Genomic DNA, 14,364 nt, shown 5'->3' with positions numbered 1-14,364 from the left:
AGAGTGTTTTCTGTCAGAGGAAGGAGTGATAGGACAGGAGAGGTGGAGGAAGCCTTCACAGAGGAGGCCGCATTGAGCGGTGCTCCTGAATATTGGGTAGGGTTTCACCCGCCTGAGAGGAGGGAAGGACATGCCAGGCGAAGGCAACAGCATGAACGAGACACGGGGCTCCTGCTGGGGAACCCGAGGCCTGGAGTGCTGGGAGTGGAGAGTGAGAAGGGATTCAACTCCAAGGCACAGCCTGTAGATAGAGGGGCAGCCCTCGGAGGCTTTTGAGGGTGTTTGGCGGGGGCGGGGGCGGGGGCGGGGGCGACACCCAGCCCTATTTATTGCACTCCAGCATTTTCTCCTTAAGCCAGCCTCTCATGCTACTATTTCTCTCTGAGATAACAGGAAGTAATTTCACTAAGTGCTGCTTTAAGTTTGCCTGCTGTTCACACAGGTTTTCTGGGCTCGGTTGGCAAATTCCATCCTGCAAGGAGCTTTCCCTGGCACAGCTCAGAACCCAAGGCATTCCAAGGGTTGACTGTGGCTTGGTTCCCTAGGAATGGGGCTGAGGCATTTTTCAGAGTAGCAGAATGGAAAGTGGTTCCTTTGCTACGTTTAGGAACAGAGAAATTAAACTTCTGCCACTGGTTTTGAAATGTATCTTCTTTGGCCAGTGAACAAAAGATTTACATAATGCTGTTCAAACTCTGTGCCACATGTCATGGGCTACATATGGCTCACGGCTTCCGGAGCTCCCATTCTGGTAGGGAGGTATCGTCATTCACAAATATGTACAATTCTAAGTGATCAGTGGCTCAGATCTGGTGCTCAGAGCGTGCTTGGGGGCGGGGGGGGGGGGTGCGCAGATTTCCGTGAGGGGTGTGTTCAACGCAGGGATCCGTCTTCTTTGCTTGGTTGTCCTGGGGCAGTGAGAAGAGCCAGGGCTTTAGCACCAGATTCCTTTCTTCATTTTTTTGAGTACCTACTATGTTGTGGGCATCGCTCTAGTCCTTGGGGTCCAGGATGAAGCTCCTGCTCCCAGGGCTGGCACATTCTAGTGGGGGAGACATATGGTTAACAAAGAAGAATGGACTGTCAGGTGGTCAGAGGTGCCCTGAAGGACAGCAAGGCAGGGCAGGGGTTAGAGAGTGAAGAGCTGGGGGTGGTGGCTGGGTTAGGTTGGGAGGTTGGGAGGTCGGCCGGGGCTTCCCTGCGGTGGTGACAGGTTCTATTCGAGCAGAGGCCTGAGTGAAACTGGGGAGCAAGCGTGTAGGTGTCTGGTACTGGGAGGAAGAGTATTCCAGGGAAATGGAACCACAGTGCAGAGGCCTGGCGGTGGGGTGGTGTTTGGGGACAGCAAAGCGTGGCTAGTAGGCAGTGGGGTTCGACAGGTGGTGGGGGACCAAGGCTGAATTGTAAGTGAATTTTATTTTTAGACCATTGGAGTCTTTTAAGCAAAAGAGGTGGAGAGCAAGAGAGGGAAATCCGACAAGAATGCTTAAAAGGATCCCTCTGGCTGCTCTGTGAGAACAGAGCAGAGGGAACGAGGGGAGAGGAAGGAGGCCGCCTGGAAGGGGCGCGGTGGTTGGGAGGAGAGGTCGTGGCTTGGATCAGGCAGTGGGAGCCGCTGAGAGAAGTGGTAAGATGTCTTAAGATGCATGCTGATTGCTGATAACTGTATGTGAGAGGTGAGAGAAAAAGAAGAGGCAACAGTAGCTCCAAAGTTTTTGATCTGAAGCTGGTGAAAATTCCACCTCTGCCACTTGCTTCCATGTGCCCCCCGGCCCGCTTTTAAGATAAAAGGCTTTATTAAGATATAATTCACCTACCACGCAATTTGCCCATTAAAGTGTATAATTTATTGCTTTTTAGTATGTTCACCTAGCTGTGCAATCATCGCCACTACCAATTTTAAAACATTTTCATCACCCCCAAAAGTACCCATTAACTGCCACTCCCCATTTCCTCCCAACCACACAGCCCTAGGCAACCCACTAATCTACTCTCTATCTCATCTGTCTGGTGCTTTTAGGGTCTCAGAACTCCCCGTTTCCTCATCTGTAACTTCACAGGGTGATTGTGAGGTTGAAAAGAGAACGTGAAAAGAATACAGGAGAGCATGCCTAACAGGCCAGGCCGAGTGGCCTTGGCCTTAGTAAGTGCTCCGGAAATCCCAGCCCTCCCCCACTGCTCTGACTCCTGCTTTGCCATCTTACGAAGGCAGCGTGGGCAGTGGTGAAACGCATGGGCACTGGACCCAGACTGCTGGATTGTGAATTCTGAACTCACCATTGACTAGTTGTATGATTATTGCAAAGTTTTTTTTAACCTCCTTTGGGCTTCCGATTCCTCAACTACCAGAAAGGCATCATAGCAAGTACTTCCTAAGTTGCTCTGAGTCAAAATGTGTGAAGCACTGGGAACAGTGCCTGGCCTGTAGCAAGTACTCAGTGGTCAGTGTTGCTCAATGAGTGGTTATCATTATTAGTCAAGTAAGGAGCAGGCAGGTGGCAGCTCCCAACGTCAAGGCCAGAAATGGACATTTCTGAATCCAGGCTGCTGCAGGGGTAATGGGGAGAGAGAGAGAGAGAGAGAGAGAGAGAGAGAGAGAGAGAGAGAGAGAGAGGACGGATGTACTTTTAGTCTTGTCCTCTTGTTGGATCTCTACCTTTGGAAAAGTCACTTGTCCCCTCTAAGCCTCAGGTTGTTCATCTTTAAAGTGGGGATGAAAAGTCCTTACCTTGTGGAGCTCTGTGGAGGATTCAGTAACGTATTCAGTAGTAAGTACTGTTTTGAACACAACAGGAAAAAAATCCCTGCTCCCCTAGAGCTTGTGTGGAGCTAGTGGAGAGAGACAGAAAGTAAATATTAATCATAAAGACAATAATAATCATAATAAATAAAATACATGAATAAGAAAGCAGATGTATAAAGCACCTGGCGCCTGGCATGTGGCGAGCATTCTGTCAACAGTAGCTGTTATGATTATTATATGAAAGCACTTTGTAAAGCTGGACAGTACTGCATGGAGGTGGGTCTCCAGGTGACTTTGCGAGCATGTTGCCTTCATCTAAGCCTACCTTCATCTCCGCTCAATTAAATTTCACTCAGCCTCCAAGGCTCCTTTCGAGTTGCCTGGTTTAAATCTTTGTCTCTCATGGTAGAGTTTTCTTTTTTCCTCCCTTCAGCTGGCGTTTACTGAATGCCACTTTGGGCCCGTCCTGCTGCTGGATGCTGGGGCTTTTATGTTGAAAAACCCAGGAGGGGTGTGGTCAGGAGTGTGAATGAAGGGAGCCCAGGGCACTCTGGGCTAGACTGTGTAGGAGCCTGGCTGCCTTGGTTTTAGTCCGCCCAGGAAGACCCTAAGGCTTCTGAGCCGAGTGATAAAATTAGCAGATAAACTAAGACTTCACGACATTCTTGTTTAAATACTGCATGGCAAAAGAAAACATTTGCATTATGGTCAAATACATAATCTCTAGTTAAGCACTATAATCTATCCAAAGAGCTACAATGTCTTAAGGTGAAGACAGTATTCTACCAGATCAGCAGGAAATGTGGCAAAACGGAGCAGGGAGGTTTTGGAGCTAGATAAACCTGGGTTAGCACTTATTACCCGAAGCAAGCTATTGCACCTTGGTAGGAGGGTTAATACCCACCCTGCTGCTCTCAAGAGTTGCTGGAAGGATTAAAGAAAACATCCATCAAGGATCTGGCACTTAATAGGCATACAATAAGAGGCATATATTATTAAATATTAATAGCAGTATTAATTATTAGTAACAGTGCGGCATTATGGAAAGAGCTCTTGTGTCAGCCAGACCTGTGTTCAAATCCTGATACTTCCATTGCAAGTTGCTTAACCTTTCTGAGCCTTGGATTGTGTCCCTTCCTGTAAAATGAATGAATAATACCTTCCTTGTAGGGTTGATATATGTTGATATATGATAAATGTGATAATATAAATTTCCTAGGTTGTATAATAAGCGTTAAGTGCTATTTCAAAATCAAAATATAAAAAAAATCAAAATATAGCAAGCTTTATTGAATATTCTGATTATAAAAATTATATATTCTGATGGTAAAACATTCAAACAATACCAAAACACTTAAAGAAGTAATTACAAACCACTGGAAATTCTATTTCTTATAGCTGATAGCCAGTTTTTTAGATATCTCTTTATGCAAACTCTTTTAGTTCAACCTTCATAATATATATAGGTCCATAGTACACACCTGTCCTGTTTTCACTCAATAATATGTTATGGGCATATGTCCAGTTAATAAATATGGATTTATATTATTATTCTCAATGGCTTCCTAGTAATCTATTGTATGGAATACCAGAATTTATTTAACGCTATAGATAGTCATTGAAGTCATTTTCAGATTATTTTGTTTTATACAATATTGTATAAAGCAACCTTATATATAGATCATTGTTCACTTGTTTAATTTACTTCCTGGGATAAATCACTATAAATGAATTACTAGATCAAAGGGTTTTCCCATTATAATTTTGTCCCATATTGGTAAACTGCCTCCCAAAATGCCTATATGAATTTGCACTCCCACCAGCAGTGCATAAATTATGCCCATTTCCCTATATCCTTGTTAACACTAGGTTCTGCCAATCTTTTTAACCTTTGCCAGTCTGAAAAATTTCAATTCTCTGAAAAATTTCAATTCTCTTGAAAAATGGTATCTCAATTTTGTTTCTATCTGTAGTTCCAGGATTACTCATGAGGTGGAAAACATTTTCAAGTATTTATTTCCGTTTGTGATTCTTCTTTTGTTAATTGCCTTTTTAGGCCATTGTTATTTGATTATTTTTCTTATTCAGGTGTTTCCTGTTGACTTTTAAAAACTTTGTTTATTAGGAAGCTTTTTTAAAAATATATTTATTTATTTATTTGGTTGCACCATATCTTAGTTGCGGGAGGCAGGCTCCTTAGTTGCAGCTCACTGGCTCCTTAGTTGTGGCACGCATGCGGGATCTAGTTCCCTGGTCAGGGATCCAACCCAGGCCCCGTGCACTGGGAGTGCTGAGTCTTAACCACTGCGCCACCAGGGAAGTCCCTGTTTATTAGGAATCTTAACTCTTTGTCATGTATGTGACAGATATCTTCCTCCACTTCATTGGTTGTCTTTAACCTTGTGTGTGGTATTTTATTGCCACATATGAAGTTTTAATTTTATAAAGTCAAATCTTGACTTGATTTTACTGGATGGATTTTTTAAAAACTTTTATAACATGCTTAGAAAGTCTTCCAGTTCCAGGATTATTAAAACATTCCCTTGTTTTTTTCTTCCAATGCTTTTATTGTTTCTTTTATCACATGTACATCTTTGATCTAAGAGGTGGAATTTAGATTTAGGGATGGAGATGGAGCTCCAACTTAATTTTTCTCCAAATGGCTACCCAGTGGTCCCGTTCTGTTTATTGACTTCCATCTTTTCTCCACCAATATGAAATGTTACCTTTATTGTACACTGTAATTCCTTATACGCTTGGCTCTGTTTCTGTACTCTGTTCAGTTTAATAGGTCTGTCAGTTCCGTTGTCAAAACTGTACTGTTTTAGTTGGTGTAACTACCTAATGCATTTTAATATCTGGTAGAACAAGTCCCAACTCATTAATCTTCAAACTTCTTTTGGCAGTATGGCGGAGTGGTTAAATTCGCAGAGTTTGGGTTCGTTCAGCCAGCCTGAGCTTTAATCCCAGGTCAGCCATCTGCTAGCTGTGTAATCTTGGACAAGTTATTATGCTTCCTCATCTGTCTAAAGTTAATAGTAACCGTATCTACCTTGCAGTGTTTTTGTGAAGATGAGATGAAACGATGCGTAGCAAGTCCTTGGGCCAGGGTCTGGCACATGGCAAGTTGTCAGTAAATGTTCAGTCTTTTTGTTATGAAAACGATGCATCTATTTTTCCAGTTGAATTTTAAGATCACTTTGACAATAAAATCTCACTGGGATCTTGATTGGGATGACACTTACTGGATAGGCTAATTTTGAGATAATGAATATCCACGTTATAGGGTCTTCCAGCCTGAGGCAAGCTGTACTCTTTATTGGTCCAAGACTTGATGCTCCTTGGTGGAGTTTATAGTTTTCTTTATATAAGATGTGTGATTTTATATTAACTTTATTTCCAGATGGTGTAAGTTTTGTTGTTGTTGGTTTTTTTTTTGGTTTTTTTTTTTTCGATACGCGGGCTTCTCACTGTTGTGGCCTCTCCCGTTGCGGAGCACAGGCTCCGGACGCGCAGGCTCAGTGGCCACGGCTCACGGGCCCAGCCTCTCTGCAGCATGTGGGATCTTCCCGGACCAGGGCACGAACCCATGTCCCCCGCATCGGCAGGTGGACTCTCAACAACTGCGCCACCAGGGAAGCCCCTGTTGTTGTTGTTTTTGTGAATGTGACTTTCTTAGTACATAAGAAAGTTATTCATTTTTTAAAATTGAGATATAATTGACATATTAGTTTAGGGTGTACAACATATTGATTCTGTATTTGTGTATATTGTAAAATGATCACCGCAGTAAGTCTAGTTAATGTCTATCACCATATGGAGTTGTACATTTTTTTTCTTGTGATGAGAACTTTTAAGATCTACTCTCTGAGCAGCTTTCAAATATACAATACAATATTATTAACTATAGTCACCACGCTGTACATTACATCCCCAGGACTTATTTTATAACTGGAAGTTTGTACCTTTGACCACCTTTACCCATCTTGTCCACACCCCTGACTCTGGCAACCACCAGTCTGTTCTCTGTATCTAGTCATTAATTTTTAAATGTTTATTTTGCACCCAGAGTAGCTATAATTGTTGATTTGGGAAATAATTTCTCCTCTACATAGTGTCAGCTTTGAGATATCCCCTTCCCTCAGCTCCAGGAGCATCCCAGGTTTCTATCACTAGGGCACCTCCCACATTGACTTGCCATCACTTGAAATCCATCTATATGATGCGGGAACTGTGTCTAATTGGACTGTTCGTCCCCAGGGCTCAGCACAGGGCTTGTATCAGTACTAACTTATCAGTGCCAATTAAAGAAGGTGCCCCATGCTATACTACTGTTTTCTGGGATAGAAGAGCCTCTCTTCTAGGACAGAGGGCAGGAGGTAAATAGGCCCACAGTCCCTGACCTTATCTGGCTGACAGTCTAATTGGGGAGCAGACATTGAGGAAGTCATTATTAATGTCAAGAGTGAGTTGTATTTTTCCTCATTACATTTTGAAGGAAGCTTTGGATGTTATGGGAGTGTAAAGGACTTAGTGAGTATAGGGCAGCAGAGAAGGCCTTGCCGAAGAAATATTCAAGGAGGAGTCTGGGGCGACTCTGCACCCGTCTTGCTCCCCCTCCACTGCAGACCAGTGTTAGCACCCAGTCCTGCTTGAACGTATCCATTCAGCAAACAAAGAGCATCTGCTCTGTGTCAGGCCCTGTGCTGTTGTGTTTGGGACCACAGAGTTGGGTAAGAGCCAGTATCTGAGCTCAAATCAGAGTTCTGTTGATTCCTGGTAGTTACAGGAGGCAATCAAAACTCCTCAGCCTGGGGATCTACCTCCTGTGCCTCCCTTATGCCCCTACTAGGCCCCAGCCCACCTTTCTGCCCTTGGGTCCTCCTGCCCCACTGGACTGCTGACCCCTCCCCAACTGAACACACTTGTACTTTCACACACACGTAGAGGCTGCCACCCCCTTCCCCCATCATACTCACTGTCACTTCTACCTAGAACTCCCCTGAGCCACTCCTTTTTCCTCTGGGCCTTCAAGAACCAGGGAATCACCAGCTCTGTGAAGTCTGCCCTCCCAGCGTTTGTTACTTCATCCTTGTCCAAAATTGATGGTGGGTCTTAAGAATGTGTATAGTTATTTGTTTCCATGTCTGTGATCCCATTAGACCAGGGCGCCCTCAGAGTCAGTGACCTTGACTTTGTCTCTTTGGTGGGAATTAGGACGCAGTGGATAACTTAGGAACTGCAATTAAAATAGGGTAAGAGAAATGCAACTTCTATAATTGAAGGGGAAGGGTACAGAAGTAAGAGAAGAGAAGGGATGGGATTACTTAGCTTAGAGCAGTGGTTCTGAACCTAGGGCTCCGGGATCATAGGAGCAAGGTGGCAAAGAGTGTGAGGTATGTGCAAAGTTAGGTTACTTGGGTTTCAATCCTGGCTCTGGCATATAGTAGCTCCACAAGTTGGGACAAGTGGTTTTATTTCTCTGAGCCTTTGAGAAAAGGGGGAGTACTACTGTTAACTAGCATTACTATATTGGCTTCAGAGGGTCTGGGCACACCCTGAAATGCTATAAAGAATTTTGTATAAATAGGTGTAAGTAAAGTTTTTCCAGAAAGAGGGTCCCTTGATTTTCAGCAGCTTTCACAGAATGTACAAACTAAGCAGAAGGGAGGCACTGTGTTTCTCAGTTGTCTAGTGCTGTGTAGCAGATTACCTGAGAACTTAGTGACTTAAAACAATAAACATTATCTCACACAGTTCCCAGGAGCAGCATATTTGGGTGATTCTGGCTCTGGTTCTCTTATGAGGTTGATCTCTCAAGATGTTAGCCAGGGCTGAAGTCATTTGAAAGCTTGTCTGGGGCTACTGGCCGTGTAGACGTCACCTCTCCATATGGCTGCTTGAGTGTCCTCATGACAGGGTGCCTGGCCTCCCAGAGCCTGTGATCTAAGAGAACAAGGCAGAAGCTGCAGTGTCTTTTATGACCTAGCCCCAGAAGCCACACATGGTCATTTGCAAAATATCCTATTGGTTCCATAGTTCAGCCCTATTCAAAGTGGGAGGGGACTAAAAAGGATATGAATGTCAGGGCTGGGAATCATGGCGGGGGCGGGGGGTGGGCATTTTGGAGGCTGGCTACCACAGTGCCTTAGAAGGAATTTGGAATGAGGAGTTTTAAGTTTAAATCTCGACTCCAACAACAACTAATTGTGCGATCTTGGGGAAAGCTCCTTTGCTTTACTGGCCCTGCCAATTTTCTTACTCAGCTCACATGGTGGGTTGTGATATTCAAGAGTTAAGGCCTGTGAAAGCCATTTATCCAAACCCTCAACTTCACATTCAGTTATTAGCAATCATTAAAGAGGAGGGGGAACAAAAGCCATTTGAGGCAGTGTGTAAGTTAATGTTTTCAGTATAAAAAATTGAAAATGAAGAAACACCCAATTTCATCAAATTAGCACCACTCTTAAAATTTTGGTGTTTAAATGCACTTTAAAGTTTCTTTTCCTTCTTCACAGAGAAGGAATAGAGGAAATGTCTTAAACTGAGATGAGAAAGATTTATGGTAGATGAGTACACCTCTCTGGTATTAAGAGAGATTGAAAATTGGGATGGGCTCCTTAATGGGATCCAGAAATCTCCACCTGAAAACCTTTAAGAATCAGGCAGAGGGCTGTTATTATCTATACTTTTAGTAAAAACTAGCTCAGGTCATCCTTTGAGGCCATTTGGGAGGGGATCCTACAAATCTTTTTTTTTTTTTTTGTGGTATGCGGGCCTCTCACTGTTGTGGCCTCTCCCTTTGCGGAACACAGGCTCCGGAAACGCAGGCTCAGCGGCCATGGCTCATGGGCCCAGCCGCTTCACGGCATGTGGGATCTTCCCGGACCGGGGCACGAACCCGTGTCCCCTGCATCGGCAGGCGGACTCTCAACTACTGCACCACCAGGAAAGCCCCCCACAAATCTTTTTAAGGAAAATGAAAAGAAGTATTATTAAAGGTGTTCTCACACTGTTAAGCATTAAAATCTTTATTTTTTTCATCATACTCAAATGAGTATGAGTAGCACATACTCATTCTAGAAGATTTGGAAACTACAGACAAGTGTAAAGAAGTGAAAAACATTATATCTGCCACCTTAATCTAAGCACTTTGTTTTGTGGTTTAGATGAAAAATAATTTTTTTCAATTAAAAAAATGTGGGCTTCCCTGGTGGCGCAGTGGTTGAGAGTCCGCCTGCCGATGCAGGGGACATGGGTTTGTGCCCCGGTCTGGGAAGATCCCACATGCCACGGAGCGGCTGGGCCCGTGAGCCATGGCCGCTGAGCCTGCGCGTCTGGAGCCTGTGCTCCGCAACGGGAAAGGCCACAAACAGTGAGAGGCCCGCGTACCGCAAAAAAAAAAAAAAAAAAAAGTAATACTTTGTAGGAAACACCCTCCCCCCAAATTGGCTGTAGTCTCACAAACCAGAAGTAACCATTATTAACATTTTGGTGGCGTAAAATGGGATTTAAACACTTTTTCAGCCTCATGGGAGACTGAAAAAACAGGAATGGATTTAAGCGATGGTGAATGGCAGGTAAGCTGAGTTAGGGCTGCCCATCACGTGGGCAGATTCTGTGCCTAACGACCACAGTGAGGTGAGGAGGTCTCCATCCCTAAGCATCTTTACAACTTGCATAGGTCTGTTTGGGTGAATCCTGCCTCACTGTTTACCAATTCTGCCTGGGCAGGTTCCAAATACTGGATAGGGCTCATTCCATGGGAAATTAGTAGTTAGGGACTTTGTCCAATAAAGTAATTATTGAATAAGGTCATCCAGATTGAGTGCCTACCATGTGCCAAGACTGTGCCAGATGTTGGGGGTGTGATAATGACCTCAAGAAGATGCTAACAAAAGCACAGACATTAGACCAGAAATCATACAAGGAGATGAAATGTGGGAGGTGCCAGGAGAGGTGCACATTTGTGGATCGTCTGCTATGCTGGAAGTTTAGCAGATGTGATCTCACTGGGACCTGAGGGAGGTAATTTGACCTCTCTGAACCTCAACTTCATTTGAAAATGAGGACAGAGTCACTGGGAGAGAACATTTGTTAGTGTGGCAAACTCTGTTTCAGGGTCCACTGAAGGTTCACTGAAGTATAAAAATGAGACACTTTTCACACTTCAGACTCTAAACCTTCTCGGTGGCGAAGAGAGCTGGCCTTTAGTGAGTCTACTGTGTTCAAGGTGTTTTACAAAGGTCCCATTTAATCCCAATTCCACCCTTGGAGTTTATGTACCCCATTGTCTAAATTGATGGCTCTGAGTCAATGGGAGTTTTCATAACTTGACCAAGACCACACAGCTGGAGAATGACTGCAAGAAGATTTAAACCCAGGCCTGCTGAAGTCCAAAGCCAGTGGCAATACATTATCTCATAGTGAGGTTCCAGGGGTATATGTGTCCTTTTGGGAATGCTTGGGTCTGCTGGTGTTGTGTTTGTTATTCAGATTCCTGAATGTGTGCTTTGCTCATAACTGTGCAGTTTGAAAACACTGACTCACCCCCAAACAGGGCAGGGTTGGATATCAGTCCTGTTTATCTTATACTGCCCTGTGGTACCTGTGTTGACTTCAAAGAAATTTTGTAATAAAAGCACTGTGATTAAAAACAGAAAAACAAAAAAACAAAAAACAAAAACCAGAAAAACACACACCAAAAAAATGTATAGGTTTGTTTTTGGTGCTTGTGACAAGAGAACACTCATGAGTGTCATTAACTTAAAAAATGACAGCTATTTAAGGTTTAGTGACTAAAGCCAATTTTCTAACACACATCTTGTATAGTCCTCTGAACATACTATTTTCACACTTATCTATAATGTTGTCATTAGTTTCTGTTTGATTCTGCAAGGGCAGAGACCTTGAAATATTCACATCTGGATTCCCCCATGGCTTGACCCAACTGACAGCCAGGCAGAATTGGCCGAAAAACTTAAAAGGCATTTCCACGGTGCCTGCCTACGTTAGCTTTCTTTTGCTACTGTAACAAGTTACCAGATTTAGAGGCTTAAAACCTTCTGTCTCACACTTTCTATGGGTCAGAAGTCTGGACTGTGTGGCTTAGCTGGTTCTCAGATACAGCTAAAATCAAGGTGTTAGCAGGACTGGACTCCTCTCTGCAGCTTCTGGGGTTGGGGTGGGGAGAACCTGCTTCCAAGCTCAGTCAGGTTGTGAAAGCTCAGTCCCATGAGGCCACAGGACTGAGGTCCCATTACTTGCTGACAGGGCTTGTTCTCAGCTTCTAAAGGCTGCCTACATTCCCTGGCTCATGGCCCCTTCATCAACAGTGGGTTGAGTTCCTCTCAAGCTTCGAATTGGATTCTTCTCCTGCCTCTTCTCTCCAAAGCATCTCTTTTGCATTCCTCTTCTGCTTTTTAAGGGTCCATGTGATTACACTGGGTCCACCCTGATAATCCAAGATAATCTCCCTATTTTATGGTCCTTAATTCCATCTGCAATGTCCCTTTTGCCATGGAATGTAACATATTCACAGGTTCCAGGGACTAGGGCATAGATAGTTTTCATTTTTTGGGGGGGAGGGGGCAAGGAGGACGTTATTCTGCCAACCACAGTGCCTGTACTAAACATGTAAATTTTAGAATGAATCTTCTCTAGTTGACTCCTTGGAGGTCGGGGGGGGGGTGAAGCTACTCAAGAAGAAAACATTTGAAACAAGCCAAATGACTTGTCAAAGGTCACTGTGTCTGCTGTAGATTAAACCACCACCACCACCACCACCCCTTTGTGAAAAGTCAGGTCAAACAATTTTTTGGTCGTGGAGGTGGGGTTCTTCCTTTCCCCCTATTGGGGTAAAGTTAGAAGGGGATAGAAGATTTAAAAACATGCCTATTTCACCTTCTACAGTCTATTCACTTTGCAGGGTTTTGTTTATTGGGTGTGAAAGTCTTCTGTGTGACGAGCATTAGAAGCAGGAGCACTGAACTCCATGATGTTAGGCTTTGGCAGCACGTGTTGATCTTCCTTAAGCACTGCGCTAACACCAGGGAGTGGAGGGTGTGCTTCCTCACCCTGGGATAACTTTCAAATGTGGCCATTGACCCTTCCTCCCTAATTTTAAAGAACTGGCCACTATCCAGTTTAGGACTGATTCTAGGAATGTTTCTGGACGTTGACTAATTCAACAAGTAGGTACAGAAAACCTATGTGTTGGGTACTCTGGATATCATTTCATTTCATGCTCTGCAACCAAGGCTCAGAGAGGGTAAGTACAGTGCCCATTGCCCCTCAGCTGGTACCAATTATTAAACACTTGCTTTATGTCAGGAGCCAGATTATATGGACCTAATGTCATGGTCCCCCTTCACACCCTCTTCCAACCTGCCAGGTGTTTTATGTTGATTTTAAAGTCAATAATGCTGTGAGGTATTAGGCTGATAGCCATGGAGTCGCTTAGCCAGGATTCCGGTCTAGGTCCGTTTGACTCCAGGTTCTGTGTTCCTTTCAGGATATTGCCTCTAAAAAGGCCTCAGGTGCATTCTGGTAAGTATGTCCCCAAAGTCCAAGTTCTTCACACAACCCGTAATCGTATCACCAAGTTCACCAGGTGGCATGAACGCTGTAGGCTGCGTGTGCAGCTTCTGCAAATACAGCTTCTGCAAACACATAGCGGCATGAAAGCACAGGAGGAAATGGGGAACTGTCTAGGTTCATCAATCGTGAAATAACCGTTTTGCTGGTATGAGTATCTTTTTGTTTCATTATTATGCGGCAGCGAGTCATTTAGGGGAGGGCCAAAAGGGAAAGTCCTGTCTCTTGTTACCTACAAGAAGTGTCAGTGAAAACCGCTCAGGAGGAGAGAGGCACAAAGTGGGCGCTGGAAGTCGAGCTACCAGTTCTCGATCCCCCCCCTTTACCCGCGTGGCGGCCCCAAGGCGAGAAGCGCCGAAGGGGTTAAACACAGCTCAGGGTAGTGGGGCACAGGGCCACCGCCCCTTCCCAGCATCGCCTCCCAGAATGCCTCAGGCCCCCAGCCAGTTCCCGCACCTCGCGAGACTCCGCCCAGCCCCTTTCCCGAACGACTGCCCGGCCCCCTTCCTTACCGAGCTTTGCGCGGGGCAGAGGAAGGGAGGGGAGGGCGGAAAGACGGGCCGCGGGGCACGCTGGGAAGTGTGGTCCAAGAGTTTCATTCAGCCATATTCTTCCGGAGCGGGGGAGGCCAGAGAGGCAGCCGGGACTACGACTCCCAGCCGCCCTTTCGGTTTGTTTTTGTTCAAAAAAAAAAAAACCCCACACTCCCCCTCCTCACTCTTCACACACACTCACACACACCCACGGCAGACACGCACACACCCGGGCGCCGAAGGGAAAGCCGCGTCTCGCCTTCCCGCCCCGCCGCCAGTCCGGTCTTGGCCTCGCAGTAGAGCGGGAAAGCGGAGGCCGGAGCCGTGACCTCTGACCCCGTGGTTATGCGGAGCCGCCGCATTCCTTAGCGATCGCGGGGCTACCTCCTTCTCCTTCGCCGCTGCTGCCGCCGCCGCGGGCGACTGACGCAGCGCGGGCGCGTGGAGCCGCCACCCCTCCCCCACCGCCGCCCTCGCGCCGGGTCTAGCGCC

The 14,364-nt window shown here is 45.3% G+C and overlaps 1 long non-coding RNA gene across 3 annotated transcripts; it reads right to left on the bottom strand.

The window, feature by feature from the left end:
- Positions 1–450: 450 nt before the first annotated feature.
- On the bottom strand, positions 451–14,351 carry LOC308629308. 3 transcript variants are annotated; one of them, XR_014017654.1, is made up of 5 exons: positions 13,852–14,351; positions 8,499–8,689; positions 3,812–3,880; positions 2,729–2,829; positions 451–1,042 (listed from the first exon to the last, which is right to left on the bottom strand). It is a non-coding gene; the product is annotated as an uncharacterized lncRNA (long non-coding RNA). The 3 variants fall into 3 exon arrangements; XR_014017653.1 differs by lacking the exon at positions 3,812–3,880 and having other exon boundaries at positions 8,497–8,689; XR_014017655.1 differs by lacking the exon at positions 8,499–8,689.
- Positions 14,352–14,364: the final 13 nt, after the last annotated feature.

Source organism: Mesoplodon bidens, assembly GCF_964165515.1.
Source record: "Mesoplodon bidens genome assembly, chromosome: 15".
In the NCBI taxonomy this organism is placed as follows: Eukaryota; Metazoa; Chordata; class Mammalia; order Artiodactyla; family Ziphiidae; genus Mesoplodon; species Mesoplodon bidens.
Note: the sequence above shows the minus strand (reverse complement) of the source record. Positions and strands in the feature narration are given on the sequence as shown.